Source organism: Orcinus orca, chromosome 2, assembly GCF_937001465.1.
Source record: "Orcinus orca chromosome 2, mOrcOrc1.1, whole genome shotgun sequence".
Taxonomy (NCBI): domain Eukaryota; kingdom Metazoa; phylum Chordata; class Mammalia; order Artiodactyla; family Delphinidae; genus Orcinus; species Orcinus orca.
In genome coordinates, this window is record NC_064560.1 from 2,723,020 (window position 1) to 2,745,682 (window position 22,663).

Below are 22,663 nucleotides of genomic sequence, written 5' to 3' on the forward strand. Positions count from 1 at the left end.
GATTTCAGAAATACTTTCTCTGTCCAACACCCACCTCTCTAGGAAGGTGAGATTTCAAATGAATCAGGCTTTTCTATCCTGTCTCCTTGCTACTTCCTTCCCTGCTCCATAGTAAGAGTCAGGTACTTCATTTTTAAATTTGGTTACTGAACTTTAAACGCTGAAAGGAGAACTGATCTCCCTCTAAGAAACCTACTGAGCATACCTTCCTAGGAGAGGGGGAGGCTAGATAAAGGGTATTTATTTAGATTCTTTTTTCCTTAGGGATTGAATACAAAAAAATTTACAAAAATTGAATAGAAAAAAGTATTTATTTTGTTACCCTTGTTCTTAAAAATACTTGTGCTTTATTATTTGTGTGGGTAGATAGCTAAGTAAAGGCTTAAAATGAAGCCCCTCTAAACCATTAAATAGCTTATACATTTATGGAGAATAAAAGAAAGAGTAGATGTTCTAGGGGAGGTTGAAGAGAGGTAAGTTGGTGGTAGGAAGCAAATGTTTCCTCCAAGGCTAGGCTGTCATGAGCTAAGTTGGAGTATATAGTTATCTGACAGTTGTAATAACATTAATAATCACAAACTATATCTAGAAAATTATGCAGGCTCACTACTGAAAACTGGAAAAGGCCAAAAATATAAAGATGAAAATATATGCCATCTATAAATCTATCACTTAGAAGATAACAACTGTTAATATTTGGCATGTGTCCTCACAGAGTTTTGCTAAGCATACACATACATACGTATATACACATTGGGTGGGCCAAAAGGTTCATTTTTTTCTGTAAGATGGCTCCGGTAGTACTCAGCTGTCTTTAACTTCATTGGAAACAATTTTGTTAGACTGTATGTGACAGCTGTCATACCAGAGTGCATTTAAAAAAAGACTCATCAAAATTGGTGAATTTTTGTGTAGTCATTTTGATATCAAAGATGGCAGGAAAAAAAGCAACATTTTCGGTATATTATGCTTTATTATTTCAAGAAAGGTAAAAACGCAACTGAAACGCACAAAAAGATTTGTGTAGTGTATGGAAAAGGCCCTGTGACTGATCAAACGTGTCAAAAGTGGTTTGCGAAGTTTCGTGCTGGAGATTTCTCATTAGACGATGCTCCATGGTCGGGTAGACCAGTTGAAGTTGATAGCGATCAAATCGAGACATTAACTGAGAACAATCAACGTTATACCCCGTAGGAGACAGCTGACATACTCTAAATATCTAAATCAAGCTTTGAAAATCATTTTCACCAGCTTGGTTATGTGAATTGCTTTGATGTTTGGGTCTCACATAAGCAAAAAAAACCTTCTTGACCATACTTCTGCATGCAATTCTCTACGTTTTGAAACATAATGAAAACGTTCCATTTTTAAAACAAACTGTGATGGGCAATGACAACTGGATACTGTACAACAATGTGGAACAGAAGAGATCGTGGGGTAAGCGAAATGAACCACTACCAACCACACCAAAGGCCGGTCTTCATCCAAAGAAGGGGATGTTGTCTATATGGTGGAATTGGAAGGGAGTCCTCCATTATGAGCTCCTTCGAGAAAACCAAATGATTAATTCCAACAAGTACCGCTTCCAATTAGACCAACTGAAAGTGGCACTCGACGAAAAGTGTCCAGAATTAGTCAACAGAAAACACATAATCTTCCATCAGGATAACACAAGACCACAGGTTTCTCTGATGACCAGGCAAAAACTGTTACAGCTTGACTGGGAAGTTCTGATTCATCCACCATATCACCAGACACTGAACCTTCAGATTTCCATTTATTTCAGTCTTTACAAATTCTCTTAATGGAAAAACTTTCAATTCTCTGGAAGACTGTAAAAGGCACGTTGAACAGTTCCTTGCTCAAAAAGATAGAAAGTTTTGGGAAGATGGAATTATGAAGTTGCCTGAAAAATGGCAGAAGGTAGCGGAACAAAAGGGTGAATACGTTGTTCAATAAAGTTCTTGGTGAAAATGAAAAATGTCTTTTATTTTTACTTAAAAAACTGAAGGCACTTTTTGGCCCACCCAATATATACCTCACAGGACTGCTGTGAGGACTAAATTAGCTAAAACATATAAAGCAATTAGAACACAGTAAGCTATGTATGTGTTTACTCTCGTTATTAAGAGGAAAAACGGGTAACTAAAGAGGCTCTGAGTGGACCTGAGACCATTTCAAGACCTGAACTTTCCAACATCATCTGTATATAGCTCAAATACCTCTTTAATTTGACAGAGAGAAGTGTACTACATTTGAGAACTGCTTTTCCCTTTATTGATTATTTCATTACTGGCTTTAAAGGAGTGTGGATATATTAGTCTTCTGCCAAGGTCAGGTGTAAAAATTAGTCTAACTGCCTCAGTGCCAGAGACTGAGAAGCATGACACGTGTGCCATGATCATGTCACCTTCACCATCGAGAAGGTACCACTGGCCATCTCTCCTCCTAGGAGGATCCCTGGCTCAATTCAAAACAGGAATAACAACACAGGACATAATCCGAATGGTATGTTTTAGGTCAGCACAGCAGTTTTGTGTGAGGTCAAAATGGTAATCAAGGAGAAGGAGTCAAATATTTGAAGAGATTATAGTTGAAAACGTCCCTAATATGGGAAAGGAAATAGTCAATCAAGTCCAGGAAGCGCAGAGAGTCCCATATAAGATAAATCCAAGGAGAAACATGCTGAGACACATATTAATCAAACTTTCAAAAAATAATACAAAGAAAAAATATTAAAAGCAGCAAGGGAAAAGCAACAAATAATATACAAGGGAATCGCCATAAGGTTAACAGCTGATTTCTCAGCAGAAACTCTGCAAGCCTGAAGGGAGTGGCAGGACATATTTAAAGTGATGAAAGAGGAAAACCTACAACCAAGACTACTCTACCCAGCAAGGATCTCATTCAGATTTGATGGAGAAATTAAAACCTTTACAGACAAGCAAAAGCTAACAGAAGTCAGCACCACCAAACCAGCTTTACAACAAATCCTAAAGGAACTTCTCTAAGCAGGAAACACAGAGAAGGAAAAGACCCACAATAACACACCCCAAACAATTAAGAAAATGGTAATAGGAACACACATACCGATAACCACCTTAAATGTAAATGGATTAAATACTCCAACCAAAAGACACAGACTGGCTGAATGGATACAAAAACAAGACCCATATATATACTGTCTACAAGAGAACCACTTCAGACCTAAGGACACATACAGACTGAAAGTGAGGGGATGGAAAAAGATATTCCATGCAAATGGAAATCAAAAGAAAGCTGGAGTAGCAATTCTCATATCAGACAAAATAGACTTTAAAATAAAGAGTATTACAAGAGACAAAGAAGGATACTACATAATGATCAAGGGATCAATCCAAGAAGAAGATATAATAATTGTAAATATTTATGCACCCCACATAGGAGCACCTCAATACATAAGGCAAATACTAACAGCCATAAAAGGGCAAATCGACAGTAACACATTCATAGTAGGGGACTTTAACACCCCACTTTCACCAACGGACAGATCATCCAAAATGAAAATAAATAAGGAAACACAAGCTTTAAATGACACATTAAACAAGATAGACTTAATTGATATTTATAGGACACTCCATCCAAAAACAACAGAATACACATTTTTCTCAAGTGCTCATGGAACATCCTCCAGCATAGATCATATCTTGGGTTACAAATCAAGCCTCGGTAAATTTATGAAAATTGAAATTGTATCAAGTATCTTTTCCAACCACAACATTATGAGACTAGATATCATTTACAGGAAAAGATCTGTAAAAAATACAAACACATGGAGGCTAAACAATACACTACTTAATAACGAAGTGATCACTGAAGAACGCAAAGAGGAAATTAAAAAACACCTAGAAACAAATGACAATGGAGACAAGACGACCCAAAACCTATGGGATGCAGCAAAAGCAGTTCTAAGAGGGAAGTTTATAGCAATACAATCCTACCTTAAGAAACAGGAAACATCCTAACCTTGCACCTAAAGCAATTAGAGAAAGAAGAACAAAAAACCCCCAAAGTTAGCAGAAGGAAAGAAATCATAAAAATCAGATCAGAAATAAATGAAAAACAAATGAAGGAAACGATAGCAAAGATCAATAAAACTAAAAGCTGGTTCTTTGAGAAGATAAACAAAATTGATAAACCATTAGCCAGACTCATCAAGAAAAAAAGGAAGAAGACTAAAATCAACAGAATTAGAAATGAAAAAGGAGAATTAACAACTGACACTGCAGAAATACAAAAGATCGTGAGAGATTACTACGAGCAACTCTATGCCAATAAAATGGAGAACCTGGAAGAAATGGACAAATTCTTAGACATGCACAACCTGCCAAAACTGAATCAGGAAGAAACAGAAAATATGAACAGACCAATCACAAGCACTGAAATTGAAACTGTGATTAAAAATCTTCCAACAAACAAACGCCCAGGACCAGATGGCTTCACAGGCGAATTCTATCAAACATTTAGAGAAGAGCTAACACCTATCATTCTCAAACTCTTCCAAAATATAGCAGAGGCAGGAACACTCCCAAACTCATTCTACGAAGCCACCATCACCCTGATACCAAAACCAGACAAGGATGTCACAAAGAAAGAAAGCTACAGGCCAATATCACTGATGAACATAGATGCAAAAATCCTCAACAAAATACTGGCAAACAGAATCCAACAGCACATTAAAAGGATCATACACCATGATCAAGTTGGGTATATTCCAGGAATGCAAGGATTCTTCAATATATGCCAATCAATCAATGTGATACACCATTTTACAAACTGAAGGAGAAAAACCATATGGTCATCTCAATACATGCAGAGAAAGCTTTCGACAAAATTCAACACCCATTTATGATAAAAACCCTGCAGAAAGTAGGCATAGAGGGAACTTTCCTCAACATAATAAAGGCCATATATGACAAACCCACAGCCAACATCATTCTCAATGGTGAAAAACTGAAAGCATTTCCACTAAGATCAGGAACAAGACAAGGTTGCCCACTCTCACCACTCTTATTCAACATAGTTTTGGAAGTTTTAACCACAGCAATCAGAGAAGAAAAGGAAATAAAAGGAATCCAAAACGGAAAAGAAGAAGTAAACCTGTCACTGTTTGCAGATGACATGATACTATACATAGAGAACCCGAAAGATGCTACCAGAAAACTACTAGAGCTAATCAATGAATTTGGTAAAGTAGCAGGATACAAAATTAATGCACAGAAATCTCTGGCATTCCTATACACTGGTGATGAAAAATCTGAAAGTGAAATCAAGAAAACACTCCCATTTACAACTGCAACAAAAAGAATAAAATATCTAAAACCTACCTAAGGAGACAAAAGACCTGTATGCAGAAAATTATAAGACACTGATGAAAGAAATTAAAGATGATACAAACAGAGGGAGAAATATACCGTGTTCTTGGATTGGAAGAATCAACATTGTGAAAATGACTCTACTACCCAAAGCAATCTACAGATTCAATGCAATCCTTATCAAACTACCACTGGCATTTTTCACAGAACTAGAACAAAAAATTTCACAATTTGTATGGAAACACAAAAGACCCCGAATAGCCAAAGCAATCTTGAGAACGAAAAACGGAGCTGGAGGAATCAGGCTCCCTGACTTCAGACTACACTACAAAGCTACAGTAATCAAGACAGTATGGTACTGGCACAAAAACAGAAATATAGATCCATGGAACAGGATAGAAAGCCCAGAGATAAACCCATGCACATATGGTCACCTTATCTTTGATAAAGGAGGCAGGAATGTACAGTGGAGAAAGGACAGCCTCTTCAATAAGTGGTGCTGGGAAAACTGGACAGGTACATGTAAAAGTATGAGATTAGAACACTCCCTAACACCATACAAAAATAAGCTCAAAATGGATTAAAGACCTAAATGTAAGGCCAGAAACTATCACACTCTTAGAGGAAAACATAGGCAGAACACTCTATGACATACATCACAGCAAGATCCTTTTTGACCCACCTCCTAGAGAAATGGAAATAAAAACAAAAATAAACAAATGGGACCTAATGAAACTTAAAAGCTTTTGCACAGCAAAGGAAACCATAAACAAGACTGAAAGACAACCCTCAGAATGGGAGAAAATATTTGTAAATGAAGCAACTGACAAAGGATTAATCTCCAAAATTTACAAGCAGCTCATGCAGCTTAATAACAAGAAAACAAACAACCCAATCCAAAAATGGGCAGAAGACCTAAAAAGTCATTTCTCCAAAGAAGATATACAGACTGCCAACAAACACATGAAAGAATGCTCAACATCATTAATCATTAGAGAAATGCAAATCAAAACTACAATGAGATATCATCTCACACCAGTCAGAATGGCCATCATCAAAAAATCTAGAAACAATAAATGCTGGAGAGGGTGTGGAGAAAAGGGAACACTCTTGCACTGCTGGTGGGAATGTGAATTGGTACAGCCACTATGGAGAACAGTATGGAGGTTCCTTAAAAAACTACAAATAGAACTACCATATGACCCAGGAATCCCACTAGTGGGTATATATATATCCTGAGAAAATCATAATTCAGAAATAGTCATGTACCAAAATGTTCATTACAGCTCTATTTAAAATAGCCAGGAGATGGAAACAACCTAAGTGTCCATCATCCGATGAATGGATAAAGAAGATGTGGCACATATATACAATGGAATATTACTCAGCCATAAAAAGAAATGAAATTGAGTTATTTGTAGTGAGGTGGATGGACCCAGAGTCTGTCATACAGAGTGAAGTAAGTCAGAAGGAGAAAGACAAATACTGTATGCTAACACATATATATGGAATCTAAGAAGAAAAAAATGTCATGAAGAACCTAGGGGTAAGACAGGAATAAAGACACAGATCTACTAGAGAATGGACCCGAGGATATGGGGAGGGGGAAGGGTAAGCTGTGACAAAGCGAGAGAGGGGCATGGACATATATACACTACTAAACATAAAATTGATAGCTAGTGGGAAACAGCCGCATAGCACAGGGAGATCAACTTGGTGCTTTGTGACCACCTAGAGGGTTGGGATAGGGAGGTTGGGAGGGAGGGAGACGCAAGAGGGAAGAGATATGGGAACATATGTATACGTATAACTCATTCACTTTGTTATAAAGCAGAAATTAACACACCATTGTAAAGCAATTATACTCCAATAAAGATGTAAAAATAAATTAATTAATTAATAAGAAAATCTGAATAAAGCATGGACTTTAGTTAATAAAAAAAGAAATGAAGGAAACCATAGCAAAGATCAATAAAACTAAAAGGTGGTTCTTTGAGAAGATAAACAAAATTGATAAACCATTAGCCAGATTCATCAAGAAAAAAAGGGAGAAGACTCAAATCAATAGAATTAGAAATGAAAAAGGAGAAGTAACAACTGACACTGCAGAAATACAAAGGATCTACAAACAATAAATGCTGAAGAGGGTGTGGAGAAAAGGGAACACTCTTGCACTGTTGGTGGGAATGTGAAGTGATAAAGTCACTATGGAGAACAGTATGGAGGTTCCTTAAAAAAATAAAAATAGAACTACCATACGACCCAGCAATCCCACTACTGGGCATATACCCTGAGAAAACCATAATTCAAAAAGAGTCATGTACCACAATATTCATTGCAGCTCTATTTACAACAGCCAGGACATGGAAGCAACCTAAGTGTCCATCGACAGATGAATGGATAAAGAAGATGTGGCACATATATACAAGGGAATATTACTCAGCCATAAAAAGAAATGAAATTGAGTTATTTGTAGTGAGGTGGATGGACCTATAGTCTGTCATACAGAGTGAAGTAAGTCAGAAAGAGAAAAACAAATACCATATGCTAACACATATATATGGAATCAAAAAAAAAAAAATGCGTCTGAAGAACCTAGGGGCAGAACAGGAATAAAGATGCAGACGTAGAGAATGGACTTGAGGACACGGGGAGGGGGAAGGGTAAGCTGGGACGAAGTGAGAGAGTGGCATGGACATATATACACTACCAAATGTAAAATAGATAGCTAGTGGGAAGCAGCCGCATAGCACAGGGACATCAGCTCGGTGCTTTGTGACCACCTGGAGGGGTGGGATAGGGAGGGTAGGAGGGAGACGCAAGAGGGAGGAGATATGGGGATATATGTATACGTATAGTTGATTCACTTTTTGATACAGCAGAAACTAACACACCATTGTAGAGCAATTATACTCCAATAAAGATTTTTAAAAAATAATAATATCCGTTAAAAAAAAAAAAGAGAAGAAGAAGGAGTCAAATCTAAAAGACAGAGGTCACTCTAATGGGAAAGAGGGGAGCAAAGCCAGAAGCCTGGAGAAGACAGAGAAACCAGAGAGATTCTAGGTGGAAGCATGTTACAGAGTTTAGGCCTTCCTTAGAGGCAGAACGGTGTCTTCATTAGAACGCTGATTTCACATAGTGCGCCAGCATACGCACGGGGGCGGGCTGGACCGGACCCTGGCGCTACAGGCACCTGTGTCAGGCTGCGGGCAATCTTTAAATGTGTCATCCTATTACTTAGGCGCTAGTTACCAGAGCAATCAAGTATAAAGTACTTTAGTATCACAGAGTGCCTGAAAATCATTCCTTCCTATATCACTAATTCCAAGTTCCACAGTTCAGTGGTTATAAGAAACTGGAATTTGCATTAATAGACTTTCTGGGGTCTAACTAAAAGCGCTTATAACTTAAAGTTCTCTATTATTTAAATCCTATTTTTGTCTTTCCAAGAGAAGAGAAGGGAATGGCTGGATCACCGTCGATGACACAGGGAAGCACAGTCAGTCCTTCTCAAAGCGCTTCTGGCATCAGAGTAGGATGAACTTTCCATTTCTAGCAAACTCTGACCAAAGGCCATTTCCAAATATCATGCTCTTTACTTCTGAGACTCAGTACACTTTTGTTTAATAACTAAAATCTATTACAGAATTTGTGTATGTGTGTATTATTTATTTCAGACCTAATATCAATCTAAATAAATTTTAAATTGAAAAATGAAAGAAAGAAAAATGCCTCCAAGGAAACGCCTTAGATGAGGACTTTGTCCACCTGAGTACCTCGATAGGAGCTCTTCTTTCACCTCAAATGCTGGGAACTTCACCTAGAAGTTCACCTTTATAATTTATGGATGAAAGCTTCCCTATACAAAGACAGGAGGAGTCGTCTGAAAAAAGAAGATTCTGAAAACGGATATAATCTCAGAGTTGGGGAGACCAGCTCTGGCGAGAAAAACCACTCTCCCCTCCCCCACTCTAGCCCATCTTCCTCTGCAACACCCCAGGAGGTAGATCAGCCTCAAGTTGACACCGTCAGTGACAAAGAGCCCACTGTCCTCTGCAGCAGCCCGGTCTATTTATATGCAGATGTCACTGTTACCAACTTATTCCTTCTACTGCTTATAGAATGTTCTCTCTCCTCAGAAACCTCTCTCTCTGTAACTTCTCCCCATCAATTCTAGCAACGTCTTTCTGCAGCTCTACATCTCCAGGCCCTCTTACGCTTGAGAGCAATTCAAATTACAGAAACTTGGAACAACGAGACTGCAAAACTTCTAGGGTGACCTCTGACCTCTCCCACTACATGTGCTACAGAGCCTCAGAAATGTACTTTTCTCTCTAAATCTACCTCCACTGGCACCAGGTTAAAAGCTGAAATGGTCAGGATGAGGGTATAGGGTAGGGGGTAGGAGAGATTTAGCCAATTCTGAATGGACTTGGAGAATTTAAGGGACAGCAAGAAAGCAACTATGGCTATAGAGCCACATGAGCACACAGAGAACGGCAGGCGAAAAGGCAGCAGGGAGAACGTGCAGGGCCTGGTAGAACGGGGTGAGAAGTTTATCCTGAGTGTAGTGGGCAGACACTGCAGGGTTGTGAACAGGGGAAGGACAGGAACTGTTTAACATTAAAACTCAAACAAACGAAACAAAACAAAACAAAACCTACTTTCGCTGCTATATGGAGCACGGACTAGAGATAAGGAAGGCCAGCGAGGAGACTATTACTGTCATCTAGGTAACTTACAATGGTGATTATAAGTTACATTATATAATTATACTAGAGTAGCAGCGGGGGCGATGGCAGCAAAGGCATATATTTTGAAAGGAAGACATCTAAGCCCCCGATAGACTGGATGTGGGTTAAGAAGCAAAGAGAAAAGTCAAAGACGACTTCTAGGTTTTGGCCCGAGCAACTGAGTGGACCACTGAGTAAGCTGGAGGGCATGTCTGGGGAAGAGAGACCAGGCGTCCCGCTGCACATACATAAGTCTGAAATGCTTACTGGGCTTCTGAATGGAAACGTTGGATAGGCAGACGGATAGGAGCCTGGAGCTCATCGGAGAGATCAAGGCAAAGAAATAAACTGGGGGGACACACGGTATTTAAAGTGAGGGACGCATGAGATCACATGGAGAATAAGCAGCGAAGGCAACCAAGGACTGAGCCCTGAAGGACACCAACCGTCAGAGACCACGAAGAAGAGGAGACCGAGAAGGAGAGTTTGTAATCCTGCGTGCGTTTTATGCTTTCAAGTATAAGAAGGACTGGAGATTTAGGCCACAGAAAGACATGGCTAGAACTGACGGGGAAAAGCTTCAGAGAGAGTGGTTTCTGCCCATTGTAACAAGCACTATGATGTGTAAGTTGGCAACATTCTCATTCTTCCTCAAAAAGCAACTGGGAGTATTTTATATCTACAAAGTACAAAACCCACAGCCAGACGTCATAATCTTCTTCAAAGACCACCTTTCAGAGTCACGTGCAACTCTCCTTCTGCCTCCTGGCCAGCTGACGGAGTCTGGAGAGCTCCATTTCACATGCCCGCTGCTCAGTTACCCCGTCCCTGGCCTCTGGCATGGGTCCTGGCTTCTGGATCCAAGTTCTCACCCCCACTAACAGCTTGCAGTTGCCCAGCGCCGACCAGGAGGCACGCTGAGATCACGCTCCCCAGAGCTGCCAAGAGTTCCTGGCATCTGATCAATGAAGCACACAATGCGTGACTGTTCGGCAATTCATCAGGTGACAGAGAACAACTGACGTGCTTGGGAACCAGAGGATGAGCCAGGGCACGGCTGCGACGGGCAGCAGAGACTCCACTCCAGGCCCATTACCCCGGGGGGAGTCCGCTCTAGGTCACCCGGTATGATCAGACATCCTTTTACCCAGAAGAGTTGTTGTAATCTGAAGTTTACCGTGTGTCCACAGACTCAGGATTCCCTGGAAGCTGGCAATACCAGGTACTAAACTGTAGGTACTGCACACCGTGGCAATCGGCTCTTTCTGCCCCACACCTTCAGGGCTGCCCTGGAGACATCTGTTACCCTCCAGCCTCATGTATGATGGGAGTTCCAAACTAGCTCATAGGTGTTTGTGAAGATTAAATGAGATCACTGTAAACAAAGTGCCTGGTACATAGAAAGCGCTCAGTGCCTATTAGCTACCCCCATTTATACTTTAGGTGACCATAAAGTAACAGCCAGCCAGCGGAGTGGTAAAGCATGTCTCCAGAAACAACACTTGCAAGGCTCTTCGAGCACAGAAGAATAAAAAGCTTTTTTGCTTGATTTTATGTGTGGACTATAATTTGATCAATGGAATTTCAACTTGTCCTGAAAAAATGCTCCTCCCTTTTTCTGAACTTTCCTACCAAGGTTGGCACAATTATGCTACATCACTAAGAAGTAAAGATATCAATCTCATGCCAATAGAATTTACAACACCAATTCTGAACAAATATCATCAAGCAAAACAGAACTCTCCAAGCCTAACAACTATCCTGCAGAAGTCATCCAGGCCTGGGTCTGCTGTGTTAAACGCCTGTATCCTTTAAGTAGAATCTACTTCTATTTCCCTTCATGAAATTTAAGTTTAACTAAAATCACTAAAGTTGGCAGCAGCAGCAGGAGACCATTTAAAGGCCGGCAGGGCTATTTTACTTTTATTAATGACAAGTTATGTAATAGTTCAGCAAACTACGGAGCTCCCTTCTTATAGTCTTTTAATATTTATAGAAATTTAAAAGAGTTATACTGCCAGAGTTCATTTTGGAAACTGACAATTTCAATTATCTGACAGCAATCAATTATTTCAGCTCAACTACAGAAATGGCTCTTTAACGAGAGGTCAGCTGAGTCCAGCGCCTGACCTAGAAGCTCAAGTAGATGTGACTGAACAAAACCACCCTAAAAGGGTCTCAACTCCAAACCACGGAGTCACATCACTGGCCTTTTTGCCCCTAACAGTACATCAAAGAAAAGAAAAGAAAAAGAAAAAAGTGGTACACTGGGAACCGTGGAAAGGGCCTGCTTATGTTAACAGAAAGAGCAGTACTAAACTACCAAAGAACACACAAGTACCTTAAAGGAATCAAAGAGCAAGTCTGTAACCGAGCTCAAGGAGATGTTCATGGACACCAGGCCAATGTCAAGAAAATGAAATCCCACGCCTCCCATGAACTGAAAAGTGAAACCTATCGTCCCATATTTCCCTGCATCTCTAATGCACGGCATCTGGGTTTTTCTAAAGGTAATTAATTATTTTGAGTTTTCAAAGTATTACACAGAAAAGCTACTTCTAAACTATAATTTTCAAATAAATCTCGATTTTTTTTGGCTTTAAAGAAAAATTTTTATTTTGGAATAATTTTAGATTTACAGAAGAGTTGCAAAGATATTACCGAGTTCCTGTATTCCTTTCACCAAATTCCACCTAAAGTTAACATCTTACACTACCATGGTACGTTTGTCAATACTGAGAAGCTGACATTGGTACATTTACTATTAACTAAGCTATAAACTCTACTTGGATTTCACCTGCTTTTCACTGATGTCTTTTTTCAGTTCTAAGATACAATCCAGGACACCACTTTGCATTTAGCGATTTTTTTAGGGCTTTAACTTTTGAAATATGCCTAACTTGTTTCTCTGATTGACAATGTTCTCTGTATAATTATTATACAAAATAAACCTAAAACTCCCTGGAAAATATGATTTATTGGATACCAGAGAATGCTACATTACATTCATGTAAACACGGTATTTCTACCATTTTTACTGAGGAGAAAAAGAGGTAAATCACTGAAGTAAGATATACTCCATTGTCTACTTTGTCAGGAACCTATGAGATCAAATCATTTAATGTTTCAGAAATATCTCTTCAAAAAATGCTTGTCACTTACCTATCTCCCAAGGCTCCAGTAAAGAGTCATAAGATGTATGGTAAATCCTTTTAATTTAATCCTGTAATAGAATATAAAGTATTATCATAATCATATTCAGATAATCCATTTTTATCAAATATATGTTAACAACTGTATTCCTTTCATTCCCAAATTTTAAAAATTATTGTATGATATTTTATTAAGATAACAAAAGAACTAATTTAAGGAAGAACAATACCATAAATTTATTACATGTCTTTAAAAATGTTTAAAAATGAAGGCATGCAAAATTTAATACAAGTTTTAAGATAAACAGAAAATGTTCTAGAAAGAAGGAAGTGCTACAATGAATAAAACTGACTAATAAGAATGTTTCACATTCTTTTCCACGTGCGTAATGCTGTGGAAATTACTAAGTAGTCACAAACAAGTGAATCACATTGAGGGCACAGCCTTTGTGAGGGGAAAACAGTAATCAGGAATTTGGGGTTAGGAGATTTTTGAAAAGACACGTGTCTGGTAAAGCGACCATGTGTGTCAGTTTGACTGAGACAGTCTCAACTTAGGTCCATTGTCACAGTGTCCCCACCCCCGCAATTTACTATTTGTCCTGGATTCTCCACTTTCTAGCGATTTTTTTTAACGAGAGTGTTATAATAAGCCGGAACATTTACTTCCAGGCTGTGCCCGGATCTTGGTGAGTGCTGTGAGATACACGCACAGTGAATCCAATTGTCAATTTAACCTGTGGTTGAACGTGAAAGACCTCTCTCTGGATGGGCTATAACTGACACCTCGTTCTCAAAGTCAGCACCCAAACCATGGGCAGAAAAAGGAAGTGCACTTGGACAGGAGAGGCCGAGGGACAGCTAAATCCTGCAGTCTTCGGTGGAGGTGGAAAAAATATTCAAAATGCTGCTGCCCCAACTATGAGTAGCTCGAAGATACCAATTTCAGAAAAGCAGATGAAGAAGGTGTTTTATATATTATTCTATAAAGCATGACTTTTCATTTAGATCAAATGACTAGTCTTTAATCTTGCTCAGTTCTGATTACAAAGTGTCTTGTTTACATAGTTAAAATTAAGTGGCAGCTGTTATTTTGTTGGCTCTATTAGCAGAAGAAATTTACACTTAAGTCATGCCAGCTTTCTATCAGTGTCAAGAGATACCATGTGAACGGCAAAATATGACCAAAGTAGAAGCAAACACGTCCCACAATTACATCCACCAAAGATGTGACAGTCTAACAATCACAACTGACAAATATTTAAACACACACACACACACACACACACACAAAGAAACTGTCACTCATGTGACAAAGATAATGTTGAATAAAAAAAAATACTACTCCGGGCTTCCCTTGTGGCGCAGTTGTTGAGAGTCCACCTGCCGATGCGGGGGACACGGGTTCGTGCCCCGGTCCGGGAAGATCCCACATGCCGCGGAGCAGATAGGCCTGTGAGCCATGGCCGCTAGGCCTGCGCGTCCGGAGCCTGTGCTCCACAACGGGAGAGGCCACAGCAGTGAGAGGCCCGCGTACCGCAAAAAAAAAAAAAAAAAAAACTACTCCAACATGGCAGTACCTGTTTTCTCTTGTTGCTACATATCTTAGAAATCTTGGAGGCTTTTAAGACTCACTTAGTAAAATCATCAATAGCATTGAAATTTTTTCAGCTGAGCACTCTAAATCTTGGCTTCATTTTGTTCAGTCAGTTGGAAATCTTTAATTCAGATTTAATTTATACAGAGAACCAGTTTTTTTACTTAGATAAGTTTATACTTTGTACCAGGATGAAATGGACTTCCAAATGCTTACAATCTAGCAGCATCTAAATTTGGTAAAATGGGGGACTTCCCTGGCAGTCCAGTGGTTAAGACTCCATGCTTCCACTGCAGGGGGCGCAGGTTCGATCCCTGGTCAGGCAACTAAGATCCCGCATGCCATGCAGTGTGGCCAAAAATAAATGAATAAAAATTTTAAAAATTAAAACAAAAAAAAAAATCTGGTAAAATGTTCAGAAGACTTCTAAATAAATACAATTTATCTGACAAGCTTTCTCTTGTAAAAATGTCATTGAATAAAGGTACTCTAAATAGAGTAAAAAGACAGTACCTGTGAAAATATATGGGCTGGAATATTTCCCTGTTAAACTACTAAAAAAAAAATCAAAATTTAGAATGACCTCAATTTAGTAGAATTTGCTTTGAACTTACCAGGTACCTTAGTATCTATACAGATATTATATTCTCAAATTTAAAGATTATGATTTACAGCAATTAGTAACTACTGAAAAGAATCAAGTTTCAAGTTTAGTAATCATAAAATGAAACTTTGAAGACTGTAATTTTACGAAACAATTAAAAACAATACAACTGTGTTTCAAAACTACATTCCTTTCAGAAACATACAGAGACCCAGTACTACAGACAAATTATGACTAAGAAACTAAATAATGTATATGGGCTTCTACTGAGAATTCTATTTATGGTCTTTTTAAAGTTGAAAAAAATCAGTATGAAATAATTTTGTTGTGATGTTTGTTGTGATGTTTTGGGGTTTTTTTAAATATTAACATGGAAATATGTTAACGTTTTTCAGAAATAAACTTGTTTTTAAAATACAATAAAAATAAATCTGTTAGTCAACAAATAAAATTATACAATTTTATTATTTTTCAGTAATTCTTATTCTCAAAGGAATCTCAGTTTGGGCACTAAATTAAATGGTTAACCTAACCTTGGTGGTTAATTTTATGTGTCAACTTGGCTAGACTACGGTGCCCAGCTGTTTGGTCTAACACTAGTCTATGTGTCTCTGTGACAGTCCCTGTGGATGTGATTAACATTTACAATCAGTTGACTTTAAAGCAGGTTACTCTCCATAATGTGGTGGGCCTCAACCAATCAGTTGAAGGCCTTAAGAGCAAAGACTGAACTTTCCCAAGAAAGAAGCAATTCTGCCTCAAGACTGCAACACAGAAACCTGCCTGAGTTTCCAGTCTGCTGGGCTGCCCTGCAAATTTTGGACTCAAGACTACATCATCAACGTTTACCTAAAATTTGTGCCTGCTGGCCTACTCTACAAATTTCACACTTGCCAGCTCCCACAATCATGTGAGCCAGTTCCTTAACATAAAAACTAACTCTCTCTCCCTATCTATCTATCTAGCTAGTATATCCTATTTTTCTGTCTTTCCATCCATCTATCTATAGTGCATCCACAAAAGCCGTGATAGCATACATAGATATATAGATATATCCCCTGCTAGCTGTATTTCTCTGCACAACCTGACTAATACACTAGGTAACAGAGATTAGGAAGTATCAAGCATCTCCACCCAATGGAAGCTGCTCCCTGACAAGAGCAGAAAATGAAAGAGTTTTATTTTAGGAAGTATGCAATTACATCATTAACAGTACCTTTAAAGAAGAAGAAAAACCCAGATTTTGGGGCCATGCCTTCCTATACCGGAATGACACCACGTAACCCAACAGCCCAGCTTTTAGAGAACAAGGTTGTGTCTCTTCCTCCTTTGTAGCAGGGAGTCTGAGAAAGAGAAGGTGCTCTAAAATGTTGCTAAGCAAACATTTCATTCTGCTAAACAAACAATGTCTCAGAAGACACTGCCAGTCCTAAATGCTGTAAAGATGGTGAGAGTATAAGCAAAAGTATGCTTTTTAATGTTTTCAGTAGTATTACTGTTGTCATTCTGAGACTATTGCATGTGTAATACGGGATAAAAATAAATGAATAATTATGGGATTTTCTAATTCTATAATCACTTGTGTCTTTGAAAAACCAGGATTCTTGGCACAGAGAAAAGGAGATATAGAAGGAAGATTCAAATACACTGTAGTCTAGAGTTTTAATTGGAAGCATCAATATGACCTTGTGAGGTATTTTATTTTATCTTAAATATGTGCATATATTTCTTAACTCTGATTACAGAAAAGGCCTACAAACAAAGGCCAATCCAGCATCATTGAGCATCCCTTAGAGACCAGAGCTTCTTAGAGAAATGGCTAATTCTAGGACTCAGGAGCCAATCTCAAAAGGCTCCCACTGGCCAAAGATGGAATAATTTGAGCTTCATTAATGATAATAACTGAAATGGATTAAAACCCATCAAACGTTTAATTCTAAGAGTTCAAAATTTTTTTAATAATTGGTCATCTTCAAGAGATGATAGAGAACCAATTAATCATTCTTAAAAACTATTAAATCAAAGAAAAAGCTCAAGAATTTATCCTGCCTTTCCTTTATGAACTGTATGACTGGGTAATACCTAAACTCTTTCAACTGCGATAGCACTCTTCAAGCCACATGCACGTCTAATGGTAAAGAGTAAAATTCTAACTGGCTAGGAGGGTATAAGCACAGCCTTTAACCAATGAGTGGCTTATCTGACCAAGGGGTAACCCTTGGGTAGTAAAGATAAAAGAAAAAACAAGAAAATAAATTTGAGTAGAGACATCCAATGTTGTCCACTGGAGGTAACAGCTTTCACACAGTCAGTTCATCCAAGTCACTAAAAATATATATAAATAACCAAGCAAACAGTATTAACCCCCATTCCCAAGGTGATCACTACACAGAGTTGCTACATGTTATTTAAAATGCCCGGTTTTCAACAAATATTGCAAAATGTGCAAAGAAGCAGCAAACCCATTTTCAGGAAAAAAAGGCAGGCAACACAAACTGATTCTAAAGGGGCCCAGATGTTAGACTTAACAGAGACAGACTTCAAATCAGCTATTCCAAATAAGTTCACAGAACTAAAGGAAACCATGGATAAAGAATTAGAGAAAAGTATAATGACAATGTTTCAGCAAATAGAGAATATCAATAAAGATAAGGAAATTACAGAAAAAAAGCAGCAAATAGAAATTTTGGAATTGTACAATAACTGAAAAAGTACAATAACTGAAATGGAAAATTCACTATAGGAGCCCAAGAGTCGACATGAACTGGAAGAAGAAAGAATCAGAGTGCTTGAAGATATATTGATAGAGATTATATACAATTTGAAGAATGGGGAGAAAAGAAGAATGAAGAAACATGAACAGAGCACCACAGAAAAAGAGAAAGGCACAGAACAAAGATTTAAATAATGGCTGAAATCTCCCCAAATTTGATGAAAAACATTAGTAATCTACACATCTAAGAAGTTCAACAAACTCCAAACCAGATAAATATAAAGAGATCCACACCCAGACAAAATATAATCAAAATGTTGAGAAGCAAAGAAAAAAATCTTGAAATCAGCAAGAGAAAAATGACTCTTCACATACAAGGAACCCCAATAAGACTGACAGCTGACTTCTCATCAGAAGCAGAGGAAACTAGGAGGTAGTAGGACTGAATATTCAAAATGCTGAAGATAAAAAACTGTGAATTAAGAATCTTACATCCAGCAAAACTATCTTTCAACCACGAAGGTGGAACCAAGACATTCCCAGAAAAACAAAAACTGAGAGAATTTGTTGCTAGGAGATCTGCTTTATAAGAAATACTGAAAAGAGTTCTTCAGGTTGAAAGCAAATGACACCAAACAGTAGTTTGAATGCACACAAAAAACAGACTGCCAAGAATTATGTACATAATTACAAAAGAGACTACCATTGCATATTTCTCCCCCTTCTCTTAACTGATTTACAGAGCAATTCAATGAAACAGTATGCATACAAGTGTATTGTTGGGCTAATAACAACATGTAAAATTTTATATATTTGATGATAGTAACACAGAGGAAGCAGATGAGAGCAAACCTGCCTTGTGCTGGAGTAGGGAAATAACACCAGATGGTAACTGAGACCCACAGAATATATGAGGTGGGTGAAAAGTAGAAAAGTTAATATAACTAACCCCATAAATATGCACCTGCTCTCCTTTCTTCTCTCAGCTTCTTTAAAAGACTTACATAAAAGAAAAACTATAATAATATATTGTTGGGTTTCTACAATATATAGACGTAATATAGATAACAGTAGTAGCAAAAAAAAAAAGGAGAGAGAAATAGAGCTATACAGGAGAGGAGTTTCTTAATTTTGCTGAAAGTAGGTAAAAATCAGAAGTAGATTCTCTTAAGCTAAGAGCTATATTGTAAGCCCTAGAGCAAACACTAAGAAACTAATTCAAAATGTATAATTTAAAAATTATTAAAGGAGTTAAGATACCACACTGGAAGAGATTCACTTATTTCAAAAGAGGACAGTAAAAAAAAAAAAAGAACAAAAGAAGGCATAAGACCTATGGAAAACAAAAAGCAAAGTGGCAGGTGTAAATCCAACCATATCAATAATATTAAATGTGAATAGACTAAACAATCCAATAAAAAGGCGGAGATTATCAGAGGGTATTTTTAAAAACCCAACTATATACTATATACTGTCTACAGGAGACGGTAGGTTCAATGATACAAATAGGTTGAAAGTAAAAGGACAGAAAGTGACACACGATGAAACAGCAACTGTAAGAAAAGCAGCCAAAATGGGCGGTAAAGCTACAAGAACAACGGAGGAAGAAGAACTGAAAGAATAAATAAACAATTCAAAAATGATAATAGACTTCTTATCCCCTTTCAACACTAGATGGAAAAACCAGGAAAAAAACAACAGGGAAATAGAAGATTGGAATAAAAGTGTAAGCCAACTAGACCTGCCAGACATCTATACAACACTCCACCCAACAACACAAGGCCGTCTTCTCAAGTGCACATGAAACATTCTCTAAAAGAGACCATATTCTAGGCCACAAACAACCCTCAAGAATTTAAAGTGATTAAAATCATGTGACTAAAATCCATTCCACAATGGAATGCAATCAGAAATCAGTAACAGAAGGAAATTTTGGAAATTCACAAATACATGGAAATAAAACAATACACTGGTAAGTAGCCAATGAAACAAAGAAGAAATCGTAAAGGAAATTAGAAAATACCTTGAGATGAATGAAAACTAAAATATAACATACCAAAACCTATGGGATGTAGCTAAAGAAAGCAGTGCTTAGAGGAAAATTTATAGCTGTAAATGCCTATATTATAAAAGAAGAAAGATCTCAAATCAATAACCTGAACTTCCATCTTAAGAACCAAGAAAAAAGAGCAATCTAAACGTAAGCAAGCAGCAAGAAACAGTAAAGATTAAAATGCAAACAAACGAAATAAAGAACAGAAAAACACAAAAGACAATCAATGAAAACAAAAATGGTTTCTTTGAAAAGATCCCCGAAACTGACAACCCTTTAGTTATAGTGACCAAGGAAAAAATGAGGGAACACAAAAATTACAAATGAATAAAAGGACATTGCTATTGATTATACAGAAATAAAAAGTATTATAAAGGAATACTATGAACAACTGTACAACAACAAAGTGGGTAACTTGGAGGAAAAGAACAAATTCCTAGAAAAATACAAACTACTACAACTGAAGAAAAAACGGAATCTCTAAAAAGGCTTATAGCAAGAGATTGAATTGGTGATTAAAAACACTTCCAACAGATATAAGTGCAGACTCAAAGGACTTCACTGGTAAATTCGACCAAACATTTAAATGAGAATTAATACCAATCTTTGACAAACTCTTCCCAAAAAAAGAAAGAAAGAAAAAAAAAAAAGGAGATAATACTTCTATGGGGCCAGGGGCCAGTAATACTCTGATACCAAAGCTAGACAAAGACATCACGAGATATCTACAGACCAATATTCTTTATAGCTATTGATGCAAAAATCTTCCACAAAATATTAGCAAACCAAATTAATAAAAGAAAAAATAAAAGGCACATGATCATATCAATTGAGAAAAGGCATTTTCCAAAATCCAACAGTCTTGTCATAAAACTCATTCAACAAACCAGGAATAGAAAGGAACTTCCTAAACCAGACAAAGGGCATCCACACACAAAAAAATCACAGCTAATATTATACTTAATAGTGAAAGACTGAATGGATCACTCCTAAAATTAGGAACAAGAATACAATGTTCGGGCTTCCCTGGTGGCGCAGTGGTTCAGAGTCCGCCTGCCGATGCAGGGAACATGGGTTTCTGCCCCGGTCCGGGAGGATCCCACATGCCGCGGAGAGGCTGGGCCCATGAGCCATGGCCGCTGAGCCTGCGCGTCCGGAGCCTGTGCTCCGCAACGGGAGAGGCCACAGCAGTGAGAGGCCCGCTTACCGCAAAAAAAAAAAAAAAAAAAAAAAGAATACAATGTTCTATTTCTTACCATTTCTGCTCAACATTTCACTGCAGGTGTAACTAACCATTGTAATCAGGTAAGAAAAAAAACCAAGCAAACAAAATCAGCATCCAGAAAGGAATAAGTATGACTATCTCTTCATAGATGATATGAATTTATAGCAAATCCTAAGGAACCAACTAAAAAAAAAACAAACTATTAAACACAAATAACCAGGTTCAACAAGGTTGCAGGATATAAGATTAACATACAAATTCATTCTATTTCTATACAACAGCAATGACCAACCCAAACATAAAAGAATGAAATTAAGAAAAGAGCTGCATTTACAATCACATCAAAAAGAATAAAATACTCAGGAATATATTCAATATTTAACAAAACTAGTACAGGACTCACTCACTGGAAACTATAAAACGTTGGAAAAAATTAAAGACAAAACATGCTACATTCATGGGTTGTTAAGACTTAATATTGTTAGGATATCAATACTCCCCTTATTGGTCTACATATTCAGCACAATTACTATAATGATCCAAGCTGCCTTTTCTGCAGAAATTTAAAAACATCCTAAAACTCATTCGGATATGCAAGGAACCCAGAATAGCCAAACAATCTTTAAAAAGGAGAACAGAGTTGGAAGATTCACGTATCCCAATTTCAAAACTTACTATATGGTTGCAGTGATCAACACATTATGGTACTGATACAAAGACAAACATGTAAAACAATGGAAGTGAATTAAGAGTTCAGAAATAAACTCTTACATTTATAATCAATTTTGACAGAGTGCCATCCAAAACAATTTAATTGACAAAGTACAGTCTTTTCAACAAATGGTGCAGGGACAAATGAATGTCCAAATGCAAAAAAAAATAAAGTTGGACCTTTTCTTACATAAAAATTAACTAAAAATGGATCAGAGACTTCAATGTAAGTGCTAAAACTATAAAACTCTTAGAAGAAAACAGAGCAGTAAATCTTTATGGTCTTGAATTAGGCAATGGTTTGTTAAATATGATACCAAAAGTACAAGTGACAAAAGATAAAATAGATAAATTTGGATCCATCTAAATTAAAATATTTTGTACTGCAAATGATAATATAAAGAAAGCGGGGGAAAAAACGCAGAATGGGAGTAAATAATTGTAAATCATATATCTGAAAAGGGACTGGTATCAGTTATAAAGAACTTCTGTAAGCCTTTAATAAAAAGGTAAACAAT

General features: G+C 37.5%; 1 protein-coding gene across 48 annotated transcripts in view; it reads right to left on the bottom strand.

Annotated features, from left to right (window-relative positions):
- The window catches only part of ZNF438 (zinc finger protein 438), a 284,020-nt gene that overhangs the window by 230,289 nt on the left and 31,068 nt on the right, over positions 1-22,663 (bottom strand). For all 48 annotated transcript variants that reach the window (XR_004476149.2, XR_007475770.1, XR_004476143.2 and 45 more), the window contains one exon: positions 13,253-13,313. The gene's annotated coding sequence lies outside the window, so the exon portion shown is untranslated. The remainder of the gene's footprint in view (positions 1-13,252; positions 13,314-22,663) is intronic.